The sequence below is a fragment of the Lissotriton vulgaris genome, chromosome 4_1 (genome assembly GCF_964263255.1).
Source record: "Lissotriton vulgaris chromosome 4_1, aLisVul1.2, whole genome shotgun sequence".
Classification (NCBI taxonomy): Eukaryota; Metazoa; Chordata; class Amphibia; order Caudata; family Salamandridae; genus Lissotriton; species Lissotriton vulgaris.
In genome coordinates, this window is record NC_141691.1 from 876,599,216 (window position 1) to 876,623,458 (window position 24,243).

Consider the following 24,243-nt stretch of genomic DNA (forward strand, 5'->3'; position numbering starts at 1 on the left):
AGAAGCAAATTCCAATATAAATTTTTTTGAAATAAAAACTCCTGGTGAACTGTGTTCATTGGATCCTCTAAATGAGTGCAGGTATTTTAATCATAGGTTTCAAGCTATGATATCTTTTATCTGCAATAAAAAGAATCCACCTCTTTGAGAAGTTACAGATTTCTTTTGGAGTATTGAGTATCAAGCAAGAGATGCACCTCATATACATATGCTGCTATGGATCAAGGATGCACTTAAATTTAGAAATGATTCTGAGGAAACAGTATTGTCTCTTATCGAATAGTATGTAAAATGTGAGATTCCAAGAGAAGAAGGAGATAGAAGGTTGAGACAGCAAGTTTTACATTTCCAAAGTCACCGTTGTGGAAAGTATTGCAAAGGAAATTACAAGTCTAAAGAAAATTTTACATCAAATGTCAGTCTGGTTTTCCCCATCCCGAAATTTGTAAAGGAAGAATAATTATTTCCTTTTTTCTTCTGTAAGGCAAACAATAACTCAAAAATCTCTAAAGAACTCCTACAACTAAAAAAGAACAGAAGTGTCAAAGTATATCAATGATTACAATCCAGCCATTTAAAAAATGTGGAATGTGAACATGGACATTCAGTATGTTCCAGATAACTCAATTGCTGTTGCACGTTATGTTACATCGTACATAAAAAAATCAGAAAAAACAGAGATATTAAAAAAAATATTTTAGTTATTGATATTAGTGTATAATTATACTTTTTTGATGTTTTTGTTGGATCACTGACTAAATATCGAGGGACAAAATATAGACTACCCAAAATATAGATTCCAAAATATCGACAGACAAAATATCGAATTCCTTTTTTTTTTTTTTTTCGTACTATACAGTTTTTTATTTAAGTGCTCTGGTGATTTCAAGATTTAGATTTTGTTGAAAGCAGCTACATCCATGGACTGCACAAAATCTTCAAACGCTGTTATCTTCTCTTCCAAGATGTCTGTTCCGACTTTGTCATCTTCAACAACGCACTGAATTTGTAACTTATTAATGCCATAACCACTGGAACGAGCTTGGATGATCCCCATAGTAAACCGTCCATCTGAATTCTGCGTACACATTCTTCTAGCTTAGCCATGTCCGTTTCATCATCCCAGGGTTTTACATCAAGCAAGATTGAAGACTTGGCAATAAGTGCAGTTTTCTTAGATTTTTTCGGATCATACTGTGCCAGTCGCTTCTCCCTTATCCTTTTTGATTCTTCACTTTCCTCCTCTTCATCGGATCCAAATAGGTCAATATCATCATCGTCCTCTTTAGACTCGGCACCTGTGCTTCCTGTTGTGTCTTCAATATCTGCAGGCCCATACTTGCCCAATGGTTTCTTCACACCTGGCAGACTTCCTTTTTGTTTTTCATAGGATCTGATGTGATTGTACCACCGAAGAGCATGAATAAGATCCGCAGATGGTGCACCGGATGGTGCGCCTTTTCTCCCTGCAGTTGAGGTGCTTGCCTGCTGGTTTTGTTTACCATGGCCTTCGGAGATCTGAAATCGCCTGCTGGTCTGCAAGTGCTAAATAGTTTCCTTGCTGACCGAAGCTACATCGAGGGGTTTGTACCATCAAAATATCGAATTCCTATCTACAAACAGGTAAGTACCAAAATATCGACCCCAAAATATCATTTATATATATTATAAAATTACAAAAATATTAAAAATAAATAGCTAAAATATACTTAAACATACTTAAATTACCTTAAAATTAATAAATAACTTATTTAACTTATATAAAAAATACAATCATATCTGTTAAAACATATATAATAACATAATATTAATAAAAAATACACAATATTATTACCGTAGGATAGCGAAGGTGTAGAAATTACTATTCCCACTCCTGGAAGTGCAACAGTAGGGAAAGCGTTGGGTAGCGTAGGGGTAAAAATTACTATTCCCATTCCAAAGAGTGCAACAGTAGGGAAAGCGTTGGATAGCGTAGGGGTAAAAATTACTATTCCCACTCCAGAGAGTGCAACAGTAGGGAAAGCGTTGGATAGCGTAGGGGTAAAAATTACTATTCCCACTCATAGAGTGTAACAGTAGGGAAAGCGTTGGATAGCGTAGAGGTAAACATTACTATTCCCACTCCAGGGAGTGCAACAGTAGGTAAAGCGTTGGATAGTGTAGGAGTAAAAATTACTATTCCCACTCCAGAGATATGTTCCCTCCAGCACACTCGTCTCAGTTAGCTAAGAATTTGGGAGTGAAGATCGATAATGGGCTGACATTAAAGTCCCAGGTTCTGGCTCTCACGGGAACCTGCTTTGGTCTCCTCAAAATGTTCCGGAAGTTCTTCCCCCTGCTTTCGGAAGAGCATAGGAAGACTACGGTCCAGGCATTAATTGGCTCTAGATTGGATTATTCCAACATTCTCTATATTGGCCTGCCGGAGTATCTCCTGCAACGTTTGCAGGTGGTGCAGAACGTGGCCGCATGGGCTATCTTTGGCCTCCATAGACGTGCTAGAGTATCCAGTCTATTGCAGGCGCTCCACTGGCTGCCTATCCGGAAGCAGATAGAGTTTAAGGCCTTGACTTTGGCCCATAAGGCCCTGCACGCTAAGGGAGCTCAGTATCTCCAAAGGAGACTTGCCTTTTACCATCCGGCTCACTCGTTGAGGTCTGAGTCTCTGTTTTTAGCTGAGGTTCCCCGAGTAAAAAAGGCGCGCATGGGTGGCCGTTCTTTCAGGCTGCGAGCTCCGCAGCTCTGGAATTCGCTTCCACTGTCACTGCGTAGCACGTCCAATCTTTTGGCCTTCAGGAAGGGCCTTAAAACTTGGCTCTTTGCCCGATAGTGGTTTTTTCCCCAGTGTTAGAACTTTCCACTCTTTGCAGGTACTCTGTTGAATGTTGTTGATGTATTTCTTTTCCGGTTACATATCAAAGCGCCGGGGCACTCCTTTGGAGACCAACCTAACATCTAACATCTAACAGAGAGTGCAACAGTATGAAAAGCTTTGGATAGTGTAGGGGTAAAAATTACTATTCCCACTCCAAAGAGTGCAACAGTAGGGAAAGCGTTCGATAGCGTAGGGGTAAAAATTACTATTCCCACTCCAGAGAGTGCAACCGTAGGGAAAGCGTTGGATAGCGTAGGGGTAAAAATTACTATTCCCACTCCAGAGAGGGCAACAGTAGGGAAAGCGTTGGATAGCGTAGGGGTAAAATTTACTATTTCGCCTCCAGAGAGTGCAACAGTAGGGAAAGCGTTGGATAGCGTAGAGGTAAAAATTACTATTCCCACAACAGAGAGAGCAACAGTAGGGAAAGCGTTGGATAGCGTAGGGGTAAAAAATACTATTCCCACTCCAGAAAGTGGAACAGTAGGGAAAGCGTTGGATAGCATAGGGGTAAATTTTACGATTCCCACTCTAGTGAAAATAAATTAATATAATTCACATAACTATCAATGAATCAATTAATAAAAATTAATTATCAATTAAGAATTAATTAATTATCAATTAAAAAGTAATTGACAATGTGTTCAAAATAAATACCAATTAATTAATTACCATATTTAATTAATTATAATTAAATTACTTCCCACCCTATTCCCCTATAAACCCACAACCCGCTACAGAAAATAAATTATTATTCACATAATTATCAATTAATCAATTAATAACAAATAATCATTTAAGAATCAATTAATTACCAATTAAAAATTAATTAACAATTTAATCAAAATAAATACCAATTAATTAATTAACATATTTAATTAATTATAATTAAATTACTTCCCACCCTATTCCCCTATAAACCCACAACCCGCTACAGAAAATAAATTCATTTAATTCACATAATTATCAATTAATCAATTAATAAAAAATAATTATCAATAAAGAATTAAATAATTACCAGTTAAAAATTCATTAACAATTTATTCTAAATAAATACCAATTACTAATTAACATATTTAATTAATTATAATTAAATTACTTCCCACCCTATTTCCCTATACACCCACAACCCGCTATAGAATTAAATTATACAATAATTTGATATTAATAAAAAATCGATATTTTCAATAAACTGTATTATGTACTTCGATATTTTGACTGTCTTTTTTTTTAAATCGATATTACATTACTTACTTTCAAAATGATATTTTTGATGTCTATATTCTGTCCATTAGATATTGTGTTCATTCTATATTTTTGAAGCGATATTTTGCCCATTTACCGTTTTGAGTATGTACTTTATAAGTATAGGAAAACAGTATTTTTAATTGATATTTTTGACTCAATATTTATGTCCCAAAATATTTGTGGTTTTGATATTCTGTCAGAGAAGCTTCTTGTGGGTAAGGGTATTTGGGTGATAAGGATCATTTTAGATGTTATGGTGGGTAAAGGTATTTGGGTAGCAAGGATATTTTTAGCATTTAGGGTGAATGAGGGTAGTTTGGGTGTAACAATATTTATAGGGTTTATGGTGGGTAATCGTATATGAGTGGCAAGGGTGTTTTTAGTGATCAGGGTGGTTAGGGGTATTGGGTGGCAAAGGAATTTTTAGTGTTTAGGGTGGGTAAGGATATTTGTGTGGTACCGGTTTATGGTGGATATAGGTATTTGAGTGGCAAGGGTGTTTTTAGAGTTTAGGGTGGGTAGGGGTATTTGGTGGTAAGGGTATATTGAGGGGTTTGGTGTGGTTGAGTTTAGGGTTTGGGGTCGATAAGGTAATGCATATGTCTTACAGCTCAGAATGGATGGCACATGGTAATCCTATGATTAAATAATTTGCTGTAAAAATGGCAAAAGACGTTAGGCATTATTATGATTATGGCAGTCCTACAGTGTGGCAGGACTGCCAAAACAATGGTGCTGCCACCCACCAGATCAGGAGTTAAGTCATGGTCTGGCGGATGGTCCTGTGGAGGTTTAAGGCGGCTGTCTGTCAGGCTCATTGAAGAGCCTGACATGCATACCGTTGCTCTCAGAGCGCTGAACGCACCGTCCTGCACTGTGTGGCATACATGCCACACCATGCAGGAACTAGGGCTGAAAAACCAGGGGGGCATTACATGTGCCCCCAGGCATGTACCCCTAGCAGCAGGAAGCCAGTTGCATTTCTGCCACCCTTTTCCTGGCAACTCCTAATATGCTTGGCAGTGCTGCACTGGCATATTTGTGCTCCAGACCACTGCTCGGCCGCGGTGGGATCCTTGATCCCCGGTGATTGCAGCAGTCCTGTGGCGGTCCTATGGAAACTTGTAATAATGCCCTTTGTACCTTTCTTTCTTGGCTAGGATGGCAATACGCTAATCAAATGCTTACAAAACTTTGAAAGAAAAGCAAATATTTGAAGTGAGCAAATTCAGAGTCTCACTTGTGTTGTAGGGTGCTCTATACTGGAGCTATTCTTGACCTAAACTTTCTTACCTACCCAGAGTTCTCCGCTTCTTTTTTGCATAACTTATGTTTGACTCTTACTTGGTACGTTCTTGTATCTGGACAAAGTTAAACATTTCCGAAGAGATATAATGATATTGAAACACGCATCAGGGGTTTATTTTATTAATCCCACGTTGGATTGCAGGGTAATTCATTAATCCAAAGCTGTAATCCTGTGCCGGTAGTGGTAAAAGGCTTTTATCATTTTACAGATCAGCATGGATGGCACAGTGCTAATCCTACCCTTAAAGGCTTTGATGTAGAAATGGCAAAAGACTTCAGGACGATTATGAATTTGGAAGTCCATGGAAGCACCGTGACCAAACCCATGGTGGCAGTCCGCGCATCATCGTACTGTCGGTCTGACCACCGTATTTCGAGAGCAGAGGTGAAACCGCCACAGGACTGCCACAATCGCCATGATGCAACAATCTGAGGCTGCAATATGCTGGCAGTGCCGATGATACACCGCCGAGGATATTATGAGTTGCCTCACTGCGACCCTACCCAGGGCCCCCTTGTGCCACTGTGCAGAGGGGTACATGCAGGGAAGCACATGTTGTGACCCCTGCATATTTATACCCTCAGTTCCTGCAAAGGAAGAAATGCTTGGCATGTGCATTTCTCCATGTGCAGGAACGTGCTGCAGCTCTGCCATTCTATGGTTCTCCTTTCCTTTGAGCCTTAGAAAGACACCGCTGTGGGACAGCTGCAACAGAACTGTCCATAGTCTGACCGTCCACCGGATTCAGCTTGGAATCTGGTGGGCGATCATACTATGGCTTTGGTGGTCTTGCATCGGTGCACTGGGGTGGTCGCCCACTGCAAGACTGACTAAGCTCATAATCATGCCCTTTGTTCCATTCTATTTCAGCATGGATGGCAATGGGCTAATCCTATGCTTAAAAACTTTGATAGGAAACAGACATTTGAGGTGAGCAGATTCAGAGTGTCGCTGTTGCTTAAGGGTGCTCTAGACAGTAGCTGCTCTCCACCCAAACTTGGGAACTAGAACTACTCAGAGTGCTATGCCTCTTTTTTGCATAATTTATGAGACACTTTATGTGCAAAAGAATATATGTAAATTCACTGAAAAAACAAAGGTTACAGGGACGTTATAGTTAGGTTAACATTTCACTCTTACAAAGTCAGAGAAACTCAACGGTTATAGTTACCTAAGCTAACTATAACGTGTGCCTCCGCAATGCACTGCTTATGACCTCATATGCTGCATCACTCGCGACATGGTTAGTGACATCACTGATGATATCACTTATGACATCTCAAATGGCATCACCGATAACATCTCAAATGACATCACTGATGACATCATCCAATGATTGTGAGTGTGTTCTTAAAGTTAGTAAGTGTTTAATATATATACTAAGATAAGTGGCTGTGAGAGTGTCTGTAAGGGGTTGGTGTGTTGGTGTCAAAGTGGGATATAGAAGAGTGAGGTGGTATGTTAGAGACTGTGTATATGAGTGAGTGGGTGTGTGACTTTTGTATAGGTGAGCAAATGGGTATGTCAGTGGGTGTATGAACAAATCAGTGGGTGTGTGAGAATCTTTATGGGTGAGCGACTGGGTGTGTAACGGAATGTAATTTTGGATGAGATACTGAATGATGGGGGAGTGTACAGGTGTGTCAGTGGCTGTGAATGGTGAATGAGAGGAAGCATGAGTGGGTGTGTGGGTGACTTGGCAGATACATAAGTGTTTGTATCGGTGAGTGATAAGGTACATAGGTGGCTGTATGGGTACATGCATGGGTGTGCAAGTGAGTATATGGGTGAGTGAGTTGGTGTGTCAGTGGTTGTATGGGTAAGCAAATGGGTGTGTGCCTGGTTGTATGGGTGAATAAGTGAGTGTGAAAGAGGTCGTATGAGAGAGTATGTGTTTGTCTCAGTGATTGTGTAGGTGAGTGAGTTCATGTGTTGCTCTATGTACGAATGAGTGGATGTGATTAATTGATTGCGTGATTGAGTGGGTGTGTGAGTGATTTAATGGATAAGAAAGTAGCTCTGTGAGTAGCTATAAGGGAGACTGATTAACTGTGAACGTGGCTGAATGGGGATATGATTGCATGTGTAAGTGTCTGTATGACTAGATGTGTGAGTGCCTGTATTGGTTAGCGAGTAGGTAAATGTGTGGCTGTATATGTGAGTTAGTTGTTGTGTTAGTGCCTGTATGGGTGAGTTGATGTGTGAGTGGCTTTATGGTGCAGTAGGTTGCTGTCTTGATGGCAGATTTCCGTTAAACTAGTGCATTGTGGTGCAGCAATTAATCTTGCTGCACTGCACTGCATTAGTTTTAAAGCACAGGGATTCAACATATGTACAACAATATGTGGCATCTCTAAACTTTCCCCTGCGCTGGTGCACAAACTGCTGCCAGGCGCCCACACAGGCTCCCTTGCTGCACATAAACAATCAGAAAAGGCATTTTAGAAAATTTCATTCTATTAGTGATTGTTTATGTGCAGAAAGGGAAGCCTTCTTGCCCATAAACAATCACCAGAGGTGGTTTCCTCCCACTATGTGTGCTGCAGAATGCAGCACACATAGAAAGAGGCAAACATCAAGGAGAAATGAATACATTTATCCTCGTTGCACCTCCTTATGCCTCCCCTGGAGATGCGTAGCAATAAGATGCATTTCCAGATTTTGATTTCTTGTAAATCTGGAAATGTGTCTGGTTCCATGGGTGTTGCATGGGAACACCCACAGCAACATCCATGGAATACCGCTTTCACGAAAAGTGCTGATGTGTAAAGGGGCCGTATTTACAAGGACAGGAAAAGCAACACAGGGTGGCTTTTCCTGTCCTTGTAAATATGGGACAGAAAAAATTTGCTACCAGTGTGTCACAAAAAGTGACACACTGGCAGCACAATGGGCTTGTAAATCTGCCCCTCAGTGTTTGTATAGGTCTGTGAATGGGCCAGTCAGGGGTTCTGTGGGAGTGGGTGAATGAGATGTTATATAGGGATATAAGTGGTGCATGAGTGGTTGGGTGGTGATCTCATCAGTGATGTCATTTGAGATGTCATCAGTGATGTCACTTACCATGTCATGAGTGATGTAATATGTGAGGTCATTAGGAGTGCATTGCAGGGGCATGGGTTAGAGTTAGCTCAATAACTATAATGGCTGAATTTCGCAGTTTTTTTATGAGTGAAATGTCAGCCTAACTATAATGTCCCTGTAACCTTTGTGTTTTTCAGTTATTTTCTAGGTGTTTTTCAACTCTACTTACTAACTATATGAGCCCTATGACCTTTGGTTTTTCAGTGAATTTCTAAGGTTTTTTAATTACAAATTCCTCACTATAGCGTCCCTGTAACCTTTGCTTGTCAGTGAATTTCTATGGTTTTTTTAAGTAGCAGTTGTATTTGCACAGTGGTGGAGAAAGATTATGGGGCCTCCGAAGCATACCAGCAGTGTGGGACTTACTGGAGGTGACAGGAGGGGTAGTGAGCCTCTTCCTGACCTCCTGTCCACCATGGAGCATGTTGGGTCAGTGGAAGGTATATTCCTCTCCCCTACACTGACCCTAGAACAGCATAGTGATTGTCACCAGTTGGGGCAGTTTTCCACCCTCTTCTCCCAGACCCCAGACGTCACCCTTTAGTGTACCCATGACATGGACACTGGGGACAGGCCTCTTGTGAAGCACAAGATTTACATGCTGACTGACAGGGTTAGAGCTAGCCTCAAAGAGGAGGTCTGTAAGATGCTGCCATTAGGCGTGATAGAGCCCTCCAACAGTCCTTTGGCCAGCCCAGTGGTTTGGTCCCAAAGGCTGCTGCACCCAGTGCCACTCCGGAACTGAGGTTCTGTGTAGGTTACTGTGGGCTCAATGCCATCACCAAGATGGACATGCACCCCAACCCCAGAGCTGATGCGCTCATAGATCGGTTGGGAGCTGCCAAAATGCTGGGCACATTTGATCTAACATCTGGGTACTGGCAGATCGCCTTAATTGATGGGGCTAAGGAGAGGTCAGCATTTTCAAGCCCAGAGGTATACTACCAGTTCCGGGTGATACTCTTTTGGTTGAAGAATGATTCTGCAACCTTTCAGAGATTGGTCAACCAAATGGTGGCTGGACTGGAGGATTTTAGTGCTGCCTACCTGGACAACATTGCAGTTTTCAGTTCCAGCTGGAAAGCACACTTGCCACATCTCTGGGAAGTGTTGAAGACTCAGCAGAAGGCAGGCCTCACAATCAAGGCCAATAAGTGCCAGATTGGGCATGGCTCTGAGATGTACTTAGGGCACCAGGTAGGAAGCGGCCAGGTTGTGCCCCTATAGCCTAAAATTGACAGTGTTGTGGCTTGACAGCCCCCCAAGAGCCAGGCACATGTGAGACCCTTTCTAGGTCTCACAGTCTATTATAGGAGTGTTGTCAAGGTTTATGATACCATTGCTGCCCCCTTAACTGAGCCGACTTCAAGGAAACAGCCCCAGAAGGTGATCTGTACTGATGCCTGCCAGACAGCTTTTGATGCCCTGAAGGCAGCATCATGCATGGTGCCCGTGCTCAAGGCACCCAACTTCTTCAAGGAATTTGTAGTGCAGATGAATGCTTAAGAGCATGGTGTGGAAGCAGTGCTCTCCCAACTGAACGAAGAGGGCCTAGACCAGTCAGTAAACTTCCTTAGGAGACTATTCCCCAGGGAACAGTGTTGGAGTACCATAGAGCGAGAAGGTTTTTCTGGGGTCTCGGCACTGAAGAAGCTAAGACCCTACCTTTTTGTGACTCACTTCTGAGTTCAGACAGACCACAGGCCCCTCAGATGGGTAATGCAGATGAGTGGTGAGAACCCAAAACTATTGAGGTGGTCCATCTCCCGAGAGGGAATGGACTATATGGTGGAACACCGCCCTGGCACAGAACACCCCAACTCTGATGGTCTGTCCAGGTTCTTCCGCCTTAGTGAAGAGAAATCCCAGGTGGTCCGGTGATTCTCTTTACTTTCACCTGGAGGCGACATGTGTTCGACCTGGCATCTTTTGGTGTGTTTCACTTGTCTTTTTGCTTTCTGAACTCCTGGTTTTGACTCTGTGTTTGCTGGTTCAGTGTCTCTGCGCACTTTCTCACTGCTCTTAAGTGTTATATTGCAAGGGCTCTTACTGTAAACTGTGTTATGGATTGGTGTTTCCATGATTGGCATGTTTTATTTACTGGTAAGTCAAAAGTAAGGTGCACTGAGAGTGCCAGGGCCTGTAAATCAAATGCTACTAGTGGGCCTGCAGCACTGATTGTGCCACCCACAGAAGTAGCCCTCAGCCACGCCACCGAACTACACTGGACAGACCACAGCTGCGTCCACTTCAACTTTAGGAGAACCACAACCCACCACCACCCGCAACAAGTTCCCCGCAGAAGCTGGAGCAAGATCACCGCCGACCAGCTCACCACCTCCCTCAGCCAGAACCCTCCCACCACCACGATGGACCCCGATGAAGCAGCCAGCAACCTCACACAGTGGCTCACCGACTGCGCCGATGAACTTGCACCACTGAAGAACCCTCCCAGCAGACCCGGCAGCAGGAAGGCCTTGTGGTTTACCAACGACCTCAAAAACTCCAAGAAAACCTGCCGCACCCTCGAGAAAGCTTGGAGCCACGACCAGACAGCAGAACGCATGACCGCCCTAAAGAACGCCACCCACATACACCAACAGCTGATCAGCACAACCAATAAGACAGCATTCAAAGAACGACTGGACAACAACACCCACAACAGCAAGGAGCTTTTCAGCATCGTCAAAGAGCTCTCCAACCCCAGCGCCTGCAACAACGACATCACCCCCTCACAAGACCTCTGCGACTCTCTCGCCTTGTTCTTCCATCGCAAGATCGCCGACTTACACAACAGCTTCGGTGCTCTGACCACGCACCCAACCACCGAACCAGTGCCCCCCACCACCACCCTCTGCAGCTGGACCCCTGTCAGCACCGAAGACACCACCCGCATGATGAACACCTTCCACTCCGGCTCCCCTACTAACCCCTGCCCACACCACATCTTCAACATAGCCGACTCCATCATTGCACCCCAACTCCGGAACATCTTCAACAGCTCCTTCGCATCCGTCACCTTCCCGGAGAGCTGGAAACATGCTGAGCTGAGCGTCCTCCTGAAGAAACCCACCGCGGACCCCACGGACCTCAAGAACTTCCGCCCCATCTCGCTCCTCCCCTTTCCAGCCAAAGTCATCGAGAAGATCGTCCACAGACAACTCTCCACCTTCCTCAAGATCAACGGATCCCTCGACCCCTCATAGTCTGGCTTTCGAGCAAACCACAGCACCGAGACCGCCCTCATCGCAGCCACCGATTACATCAGGTCCCTGCTCGACAACGGAGAAACTGTTGCCCTCATATTCCTGGACCTCTCAGCAGCCTTCAACACCGTATGCCACCACACCCTGATACAACGCCTCAGCAACACCGGAATCCAAGGAGCGGCCCTGGAGTAGATCATCTCATTCCTCGCCGGAAGAACCCAAAGGGTCCGCCTCCCCCTGTTCCGCTCCGCGGCCACCAAAGTCATCTGCGGCGTTCCGCAAGGATCCTCACTCAGCCCCACCCTCTTCAACATTTACACGAGCCCTCTCGCAGCCATGGCCTTCCAACACAACCTCAACGTCATCTCCTATGCCGACGACACCCAGCTGATCCTCTCCCTCACCAACGACCCCACCACCGCCAAAGCCAACCTCCAGGAAGGAATGAGAGACGTCGCAGAATGGATGAAGATCAACCGTCTGAAACTGAACTCAAACAAGACAGAGGTCCTCATCCTCGGACAATCTCCCTCTACCTGGGACGACTCCTGGTGGCCCCCTGCCCTGGGCAGCGCACCCAAAACAACAGAACACGCACGCAACCTGGGCTTCATTCTGGACTCCTCTCTCACGATGACCAAGCAAGTGAACGCCGTCACATCATCCTGTTTCAACACCTTGCGCATGCTCCGAGAGATCTCCCGATGGGGTCACACAGGCCCTCGTCACCAGCCGTCTGGACTATGGGAACACCCTATACGCGGGAACCACAGCCAAACTCCAGAAAATACTCCAGCGCATTCAGAATGCCTCAGTACGACTCATCCTGGACATCCCTCGCCACAACCACATATCTGCCCACCTGAAAGACCTTCACTGGCTCCCCGTCAACAAGAGGATCACGTTCAGACTCCTCACCCACGCACACAAGGCTCTCCACAACATGGGCCTGAAGTACCTCAACAGCCGCCTCACATTCTACACACCCGCCCGCCAGCTCCAATCCGCCAGCCTCGCCCTCTCTTCCGTCCCACGAGCTCGGAAATCTACCGTCGGAGGAAGATCCTTCTCCTAACTGGCAGCCAAGACATGGAACTCCCTCCCCACTCACCTACGGCTGACCCAGGACCATCTCTCCTTCCGGAAACAACTCAAGACCTGGTTGTTCGAACAGTAGCGCCCCCCCCCCCAGCGCCTTGCGACCCTCACGGGTGAGTAGCGAGCTATACACATTTTGTTGCTTGATTGATTGATTGATTGTAAAGGTATCTCAGACATGCCACCCCAGTTTCTGCACACAGTTTTTACTGCCATGTTGACGGCAAGTGCACCCACTTGCCAAGCCATAACTGTCCCTTTTATTACGTGGAAGTCATCCCTAAGGTAGGCCCAAGGTACTCCTATGGGCATGGTGCAGTGTGTGTGAAAGGTAGGACATGCACTAGTGTGTGTGACATGTCCTGATAGTGAAATACAGTGTATTTCATTCTGCACTATTGAAAGGCTATCTTTCCCATAGGATTGAATTGGAGATACATCTTACAAGTATAATGCCCCATTGGGAAAACATAGAGAAAAGGAGTTTAGTATGCCTGAACTCAGAATGTAAAAATGCCTCCTTTAGTACAGATGACTTTATGTTTTGTTTGAAAATTCCACTTTTAGAAAGTGGGTATGGTTAGCCATCCGATGTGCCTTTGTGGATTGACTGTCTGGCTTTGGAGTGACAGGGGTTGGCGATATGCGTTCTCGGTGTGTCCTGCCTCTCTTGGATGAGTCAGGACTGGGCTGAATACACCTGGACAATGCTGTCTCCCCCACCTGCCAGGAAGCCAGTCCAGGGAGGACAGAACTGGCTTGGACTGAGCACAGACATTCTCTGCCACAATAGAACAAAGGAAAATGAGGTATAAATATTGGGGTCCAGACCCCAGAATTTTAGAACTCTTTTGAACTCAGAAACCTGCCAAGAAGAAAAGCTGGAGAAGCTGTAAGGAGAAACCACAACTTTGCTGTGTGCTTTGCTGTGTTGGCCTGCAGTGGCTGTTTCTGTCTTGGGCAGAGTAAGGACTGGACTGAAGTTTCTGACACTTCTTTGAGTTTCTCCAAGGGCTTTGATGTAGAGCTTGCTAACTGTTCAAGAAGTCTCAGGAACAGCAAAGACTTCACCTTCCTCTGGGTGCTGCCTCTGGGACAGTGTGTCTCAGTTGCTACAGAGGGAAACCACAACCCAATGATGCCACCAAGACCACCGGTGGTTCAGTGACCAGAAGGCACCGCAGAGGGCACCACCTTACTTCGTACCGCAACCCTGGTCTCACTGACGTTGAGGACCACCACCGAGCCGCTGTTTGCACCGCGGCCTGTGGACACCACGTTCAGCACCACCTCGCTTCACTCCGCCTGCTGACATTGCTATTGTGGTCTGCACCCTGGTCTGGGGCCACCACTTGTAAGCTACGAAAAGCATCGCCCGTCCCACACCACAGCCGCAGCCCACAGATGCCAGCCCCATCGACCGCCAGTGTTTGACAGATGCCGCAGCTTACACCGTGACCGCCAGCACTGTGCAAATACCGTCCCACTTCGTATCGTAGCCCTGGTCTCACTGACATCGCTGGACGACTGCTACCAAGCCGCTGACTGCACCACAACCTGGGGGCACCGCACGCAACGCTGCTTCACTTCACACTGCAGTCTCGACAACCGCTGCTGCCGGCCCACACCACCACGGATGGCCAGAACTAAAAGTACTTTTACAATTCCCCTGATACCAGTCCTCACCAACGCAGTTGACCAAAACTGTTGGATTTAGTTGTGTTCAGCATCACGGTAGCACCAGAGGGAGCTACCACCTAGAAGGAACAGCATTTTTAACGTTATTCTAGCCAAGTGTATATTTTGATTATTTTATGTAAGATTTTTATCCTTTTGATCTTGTTTTACTCAGAAAAATATTGCATATTTTTCTAAGCAGTTGTGATTTTGTATTGTTTTCACTTTATTACTGTATGTTATGGGCATATTCTTTACACACTGCCTCTGAGATAAGCCTGACTGCTCCTGCCAAGCTTCCAAGGGGGTGACTGGGTGTTATGTCAGTAGTTGCGACAGAATTGCTCCAAAGATGAAGACACAGAGACAACATTTGTAGAGACAGAATTAAGACTAAAACACAGAGGGTGCAAACAAAGAGAACTAAGCAATTGTGTGGAAAAAGTCAAAAAGAAATCACTCAGAAAGAAAAACAATGGCTGACAGCAAAACAACTAAAACAAGAAGCTCCGATATTAATGAAAACATTCAGCAAAGAAAGCAAAACAATTATCAACATAATTCCAAAATACTGGCATTTGATAACAAAAGATCCAAACACAGGTACTTCCTTAGGACCGGGTCCAACACTAACTTACAAGAAAACAAAATATTTAAAAGAACAGTTTGTGCAAAGTCACCTACAAGGGAAACCAAAAAAAGAACTGGCTAGAAGAGCAACAAAAGAGATTCACAAAATGTAACAACGGAAAGGCATGCAAAATTGGAATTAATGCAAAATATTTATCAGATAAGGAAGGCAAAATCATCAAACTTCAATACAAAATCGCTTGTATTGCAAAGTTTGTAATATATGTGAATCAATGTATTTGCAGACTACAATACATAGGAAGTACAACATGCATGTTGAAAAAAAACATTAGAGCACCTAAGAGCTGTAAAATACAAAAATATGAACTACGCCACAGCAAAACATCCCAGTGCCTAAACAGTGATTGTAGAGCAATGTAATTCTTTGTATTAGATATGATCCCCAAAAATGAAAGTGGAGGCAACAAAATCAAAAGAATACAACAACTGGGGTTATGTTACATCATCAGACTCAGGACTAAGACACCCATAGGTCTGAACAATGATGAGGAGTTACAAGAACATTTATGAAATGAAACCCAGAAATACCAAAAAATTAGTAATGTGCCCTGATTTTACATTTATAATGTAGCGATGATTGACTAATAAGGAATATCAATATGAAATGGGCCATGGTACTATACCTACAAGAAACCATAGATAATTGATACAAAATTATATAAATTTGATTTATCGAGTGCAGTGTATCTTTGGTTTAAAAATTGACTTTGGGCTAATTGGTTCAGTCCCACACCAGTATCCGCATTTCTGTGTGCAGAGCAGAACCACATTGATTGCAGAGTATATATATATATATATATATATATATATATATATATATATATATATATATATATATATATATATATATATATATATATATGTTTGAGCAAGAGCCTTGAGCCCTAAGTGGGCGCGGCACCTTCAGGACCAGCGCTTATTTGGACTCAAATTACCAGCATGCCATTGCTTGTCCTGAAGGTGCCGTGCCCACTTAGGCATTAGACATTGAAATAAAAGCGCTGTGTCCTTCAATCCCCTTTGTGCAGCAATCCATGATTACGGGGCGTTCCAGCCTCGAAACGCGTCGGACCTGGCTAACATGGAAGGCTTCTGGAAAGGCAAACTCAGCGAGGCAATGTGGGCTGGAAGGCTTGGGGCAGCGTTGTGTGCACTTCTAAAAGCTCAAGGCACTTGCTCAAACATATATATATATATATATATATATATATATATATATATATATATATATATATATATATATATATATATATATATATATATATTACCTACTGGCGGTCGCCAGTAGGTATATATAGTTAGGATTTTTTCTCTATGGAACTTTTGAAAATTCTATGTCTAATAACTTTGGCGTTTGTGGACGGAATCAGGAAAATTGCACATTTTGTTTCTGATCAGCCCCCGAAAATTTGGGGGGGTTTCGTCAAGGGGGGGCCGAGAAAAAAGGGGGGTCCCAAAACACGTTTTTCCCATTCATTTTTCCATAGGGCGTTTGGCCTCACTTTTAGCTCGAACGGCTAAATGGATTTACACGAAACTTGGCAAAATTGTAGGGACTGTTAGCCCCATGTGCCTTTGCTGGGTCTCAATATATGTGCTCCAGTGGATTTTGAGAAATTAACGTTTTAAAAAACAGATATATCTGTGACAGCGTCCTAGATAGCGTACTAGTTCGCGTACTTTTCGCGTATCTGAGCTTTGCAAAGCGAAGCTGATTGGCTCTCCGGTGTCTGTCAACATTCTAAACAGTCCGTAGCGGCCGCCATCTTGTCTCTCGGTAGGATCGAGAGACAAGTGGAGGCCAAAACGAAGGGGGAAATGAAGGAAAGGGGGCAAGGTAGACCCCTTCTGACCCCCTAGGATTGATGAGGGGGATATTAAAGTGCCCCGCGGGGCCCAAAAAAAACAAAAAAACATTGTTTTTTTCGTGGGGTGCGCCCGGTACACGTACCGGAAAGCGGTCTGGGGAGCGTACTATAAGGAAACAAGAATGATTGACTTTTAACTTATTGTATGTTTACTGATTGTTCGTTTTGTTGTTTTTTTTTGTTTATTTATATTTACTTAGCTACATGTAGGTACCAATGTAGAGTCTATAAATTAATAAACGCCGTCTCCTTTGTAGATATCTTGCTTGTTGTTAAAGAAGTTATTGTGGTATATGGAATTCATACCATAGTCTGTCTGGAAAGCCGAAACAACATGGTGGCAGGAGATGATAAAGAGATGTTAAATACACATTGGGGATTATATAGTGGGAGAAAGGAAGTAACTATGAACAAAGTTAGTATGTAACACCAAAAAGTTGCACAGTATATTTAAAGTCTGACTTCACATTATAATCAATTTGCTACTAGTTTTCAATATACATATAAAAATAAATAATGTGTCAAACAATTTTTTAATTAAGAAATAAAAATTTATTTTTCAGATTGTTTTTCAAAATTTAAAAGAAAATCTAAAAAATCGTGATCATTTTTTTCTTCATTTTTCAGTAGAAAATCTACTGCATCTACACATTGCACAAGTTCATTGTTTATATATATATATATATACATATTCCAAAAGTCATCTCACACCGTCTTCCCAGTGTAAGTAAGCAAGCCCTCCAGTCGGGAGTAAAAAAACACATGCTCTTTATTCCAGCAGGCACCAACAATTAGCATTATGAGTTTCGACCGAATGGTCTTGATCATGTGCAAATATAAGGATCCATTACTTGGTTGTTTAAATACTGCTTAGATGGCAAACAGTGAGGAAGGACTGGCATGCAAACTTGCAGTGGACATTTTAAAGGAGTATAACATTTTCAAATATAGGAGATAAGTCCAAATCCCTTTCTCTATGAACAATATGTCCCAAATGTTTCCAAATTGCCAAAATGTTCGAGTGGATCACTGATCACTTAGTCACCACTTTCTGGAACTACCCAGTCCATAATGCTCTGCTCTGGATTTCTAAGCATTGCCATGTCCTTCATTTTTTAGAGTCGCATTCACAAGCTCTTAATTACAAGAATGAATTGCAAAACAATACTGTATATATCTATATATATATATATATTCACAGAAAAAACCATAGGTTTTACACACGTTATAGTTAGGAAGTAGCATTTAAAAAACCTATGAAATTCACTGAAAAAACCATAGGTTTGACACATGTTATAGTTAGCTGGAAATTTTACTGACATAAAACCAATGAAATTCCACGTTATAGTTAGTTGGACTCACTATAACTTGCGCGTGCAATGCACTGCTGATGACGTCACATATTACATCACTCATGACATGGTCAGTGACATCACTCATGACATCACTGATGACACCATCCTTGTGACATAGTGACAGACCTCCTTTCACTGTAATGTAACCCTTGAAACACATATTCAAAAATAGAAACTGAAATTTTTTAAAAAATACAGATACCCATATCAGTTACAACAAGTAATTCAGTAATTCCACCATCTATATACACATCCACTCATACATATACTCACTCATCATATGAAGTGATACACCTATACATCCTGTTACACACCGACAATCATTGAAAAGTTACTCACACACATACTCACACGTGCAAATAAACTATTGAACATCCATTTATTTGAATATAGAGTTATACACACACTTCCACCTTACTTCTATTGAAAATTACACATATTTATTCTCTTAAACAATCACTTATAGAAACACATACTTATTTAAACAGGAACTCTTTCAATCTCTTACTCTCACATATACTCACTTATATACATCAATATTCACATATACTAGATTAAAACATATGTCGTTACTGATAAAGACACTAGTGAGACAGTCATTCACTCACTAACAAACACATATATACACTCAACCACCCATACAGTCCTGCACATATGCTGTCTTCAAAACACATACAAACAGAGAGTCAGTCACTCATGCATCTATGTGCTAAGTAATACCCCCACCAAACCATATAGACACTCATACTGATACTAAGAGAAACATCTAATAACCCATATACATACGCATGTAGCTACTTACCAACACATGAAGCCACTTATACACAAAGTGAAACACTAATATATATATTTAAATATTTAAACATTACTCACTAATATTTATTTTTCAGAAAGACACATATTCACTGGATGGTGTCATCAGTGATGTCATGAGTGATGTCACTGACCATGTCATGAGTGATGTAATATGTGACGTCATCAGCAGTGCATTGCACGCGCAAGTTATAGTGAGTCCAACTAACTATAACGTGGAATTTCATTGGTTTTATGTCAGTAAAATTTCCAGCTAACTATAACATGTGTCAAACCTATGGTTTTTTCAGTGAATTTCATAGGTTTTTTAAATGCTACTTCCTAACTATAACGTGTGTAAAACCTATGTTTTTTTCTGTGAATTTCATTGGTTTTTAAAATGCTAATTCAGAAAAATGTTGTGTATGCAACCTATACTTTTGGCAATAAAGTTCTGGCAATATTTTTTTCGAAAACAAGCCGTTTTGTTCACTGTTCAAGTTGCATAGAGACTCCTTGTAAAGCAATACAGAATTCGAAAGTCTGTACCTTGCCTTTTTTTAAATACATTAAAATTTGTCTGTAAATAAAAATAGCCTTACTAAACTTTCGTGCGCGACCCGGTGTGCGCACTCTCGGCAACAGTTGTCAATAAAATGGATATCGCATTTCCAGGCTTTCGTGCGCGACCGAGTGCGCGCACCGGCCTATATATTTCGTAAAAACCTTGCGATTTGAACTTATTGAATTTCTACATAAACCCCTCAAAGAACTTATAGTACGTCAAAGAGACTGTACCTAGACTTCTTTTTTATTCTTATGAAACTTTTCAGTAAATGGAGCCGAATGTCTTTTTAAACTTTCGTGCGTTACCGGATGTACACACCTTGGTATTTTTTTTAGAAATATAAAACGTTTCATACTTTAACAATTGTGTGCTTAAATCCAGCTCAGAAGATATACAAAATCAGGATGGTAGTTGGTTCAACCCGGACCGTTTATTAGAGGTAGATCGTCCGACTCCACCGGAGGACACCCCTAATAAAAAGGACATATATATAAAATGCGGACTAGCCGCTGTATCGTGCTAGCAAACTATAACATATAAATCGTTAGAAAAAACAAAAGGAATCGAGCAAAATCAGTAGGCCACTGATGAGATCTTTTTTTGACCTCTCTAAAATCGAAAAATTAGGAACAACCCCTCATGAGAAATATGAAACTAGTGAGAGAAACCGAGCTCGACGCCATGATGGCTGCAAGACAGCTCGGCTCCGCCGCCCACCCCACCCAAAATAACGACAAATATTATAAAGATACACAACACACCAGCAAAGTAACAGTGTAAAACGTTTTATTAAATAACTATTTACATGGCAGCCTACTGCAACATGAAAACAACACTTTCAATTGGTTCTTAATAGTTTCAATTCTGGAATTTACACGCAGCACTCCACCCACTTCCCTCACTATCTTTTCTACTCTCAAGAGAGAACAACGTCCTACATCTTTCGGAAGACTTTGGTGAAATGGCTACCGTATCTCATTCATCTTCCGAATCTGACCAAAATGATCGACTACCTTTAATAAGAAAAAATAAATCTTTCATCTGGCAATTTTTCACTTATCCTGAAGATCAAAAGAAAGTGAATGCACCAAAAGTAATCTGCACGATATGTGACTTGGTTCTCTCAAGAACAAATCCAGCAAAAAAATATTCCTTTTCCAAACATACCATGGTGCGGCATGTCAAACAAGTGCACCCTCTGCAATTTGCAGAGGCAACGACAAGAGCCCTGGCCACGCTATTACCATTAGAGGTGGCCAGCACATCTTCTGATCGACGACCTGTATCTCCATCGAGTGCAGAGATGGACTTCAGATATTTAACTATATATGGTCTATAACCTATGGTTTTTTCAGTGATTTTCTTTGGTTTTTTAATAGCAAATATCAAAAGCTTTTTTGTGGAAAATGACTAAAATTAGGTATACATAAGCGGCGTTCATTTATGTTCACCACAGCCACTGTTAAAAGTAAAGTGAAAGTCGTGAAACAGTGGCCACGCCATCTAGTCCCTTTTAGGCCCCATCATGCACGTAAGTAACAGCCATTTTCTGTGTCATGGCCTCTCTGCCCACTGCCAATAGCCTATGATTGTTCGAAATTGGTTCTCTTTGGGTCATTCTCTGTTCACAAATAAGCATAAAGTCGCAATACTCTGTTTAGTTTTTGCAGATAGTGAAGGATAGGTAGTGCACACTTTTGTCCCCTTTGTAACCCGTCATGCCTATCTCTGCCCCGTTTGTTGGTAGTTGGTTCAACCCAGACCGTTTATTAGAGGAACATCGTCCGACTCCACCGGAGGACCCCCCTAATAAAAAGGACATATATATAATATGCGGACTATCCGCTGTATCGTGCTAGCAAACTATAACATATAAATCGTTAGAAAAAACATGAAACTAGAGAGAGGAACCGAGCTCGACGCCATGATGGCTGCAAGACAGCTCGGCTCCGCCGCCCACCCCGCCCAAAATAACGACAAACACTATGCAAATATTATAAATATATACAACACACCAGCAAAGTAACAGGATAAAACGTTTTATTAAATAACTATTTACATGGCAGCCTACTGCAACATGAAAACAACACTTCTAATTGCTTCTTAGTAGTTTCAATTCTGAAATTGAACACCCAGTACATCCGGAGGTCATGTCCGACAAGTTGTGTGGGGGGATGCCTTGCTAATGCCGCCACCCCCACCACCTTCTGTAGGAAGGACTCTGGATATCCTTGGTCCCTGAGAGGCTTCGATGTCCCTGCCTTGCACAAATGTCATAAGTTCTGGATGTTGAGAGCCATACTTCAGGGTCCGACAAGTTGTGTGGGGGGGATGCCTTGCTAATGCCGCCACCCCCACCACCTTCTGTAGGAAGGACTCTGAATATACTTGGTCCCTGAGAGGCTTCGATGTCCCTGCCTTGCACAAATGTCATAAGTTCTGAATGTTGAGTGCCATACTTCAGGGTCCAAGAAACGCGGACTCGGAGGGGGCGCTTGGCTCCTGCCCCCTCCCCAAGTCTTGTTCCCCTGGTATGGCCTGAGATCGCCCCCGACATAGGCGTCCGGCTCCCGGGGTCCCGGGGTCAGGCGGAACTTCTTGCCTTTTGATGCCTCTTCCATTCTGGCGCAGCTTCCCGGAAGCAATGCGGAGCGCGTAACGTAAGCATTTACATTTCAGTTGGTTCTCCCTCACAATATTTTCAATGTCACATAAAAGTCACCCATCACCCACTGCCATCTCTGGCTGTTTCCATGGTAACACCTCATTCTGCACCTGGCTGAAGGCACAGGTCAAAAGTTCATATCTCAACGTTCTACAGCAAAGTAACAACACTGTTTTCCCTCCAGAAACACCTGCCAATCCACAGCTCTGTTACATGTCTTTTTTTTTCACACCCAATAGTACTTTTCGTTTAACATAAACATTAACATGCAACGTACTGTTCAATCTCCACTTCTTACAATAAACCAATCATTTTTATTTTTTAAACCACACCCAGCCTCTTCCTTTTTCTTTATTTAGAATTTCAACTTCTAACTACCATTCCACTTCCAGAACCGATCAGAGGACAACTACAAATCCCTTAAAAATGAAGGTCTGGCTAATAGGACACAGTTATATTCACTGGAGTGAAAAATATGCAGTAAGCAGACGAATTTGCAACCTCAGCTTACCAAATGTACACATAACATGGATTTCCAAAAGAGGATTGAAATGTCACCAATTGATTCCATTGGTGAAAACTTCTATGCATCTCCCAGAACCAGACCTTATAATTGTGCACTGTGGAGGGAACGATCTAGGCACAATCACTGGGGTAGGTCTGGAAATGCTTCTAAAAGACACCTTTCGACGATTGATGACACTTTTTCCTCGATCTGCCTTGGTATATTCCAATATATGCCAAAGACAGAAATGGAATTGGTCCAATCACCATTGTGCACAATTTGAGAAAGCAAGGAGACATGTAAATAAATCTGTTTCTGCTTTCCTCAGACATTATAGCATGGGTTCTATTTACCACACCAACTTGCGATACCACATGCAAGACGTCTATAGGAGAGACGGTGTTCATTTCACGAATGAGGGAAACAGACTCTTCCTCTGCAACATCAGGCTCTGCATCGGTACTTACTTATAAATGCAGAAAACACTCAATTAACACAATGGCTCTTTTCAGAGCCACCTTATATCTAAGCACTCAAACTTCTGATTTATCTCCATTTTCACACTCTTGTAAAAAGGTGTGCGCGACCGAGTGCGCGCACCACGCAACTTTAAAAAAAAATATATATATATATTTTCGCCTTTAAGGGCCTTACTGCACACCCTGAGAAAACCTACGCAGCAAAACAATCTCTACCTTCTCCCCTTTCCATATTCCAATGCTTTGAAATCAACAATATATTTACTCGCAATAACAAAATGGCGGTCAACACTTCCTGATTTCCTTCGAATCGAACGTTAACAGACGTCACGCAGCAAAATTCCGCTCGCGCACGAAGCCGTTTGGGTGCGCGCACGTGTGCGCGCGTATAGATATATAATTGACTTTAACTTTAATTTCCTCAGCAACTACTGAACGGATTTACACCATTCAAAAAAAGCGTAATCTGCGAGCCGGACTGTACAGTTTTGCCAAATTTCTTATAAATCCATTCACCCGTTCGACCTGTAGCCGAGTCTAAAGGTCCTATGGAAAATAACATGGAGAAAACATGGAAAGGGGCGACCACTCGGTCCCCCCGAACGTATGGTGGAGTGCCTCGATCCCCCCGGGAAGCCATTTTTGGGCGGGAGGCGTGTCTCGGCTGGTATGCCCGAAGCGGCGTAGCCGGGGCGCGCTTTTTCCCGCCCTAGAGTGGGCTGGCCTAGACACCGACGTAGCCAGCCCCGCCCTAGGGGCGGGCAGGGGCGGGTTCTCGCCCGCCCTGAAGACGGATAAAAAGTGACGCAAGACCAGAAGACGTCCTCTTGTTCTTGTGCTCCGAAGCTGCACCTCCTCGC

The 24,243-nt window shown here is 42.9% G+C and overlaps 1 pseudogene; it reads right to left on the bottom strand.

Moving 5' to 3' along the window:
* Positions 1-831: 831 nt before the first annotated feature.
* The window catches only part of LOC147722679 (uncharacterized), an 83,882-nt pseudogene continuing 60,470 nt past the window's right edge, over positions 832-24,243 (bottom strand).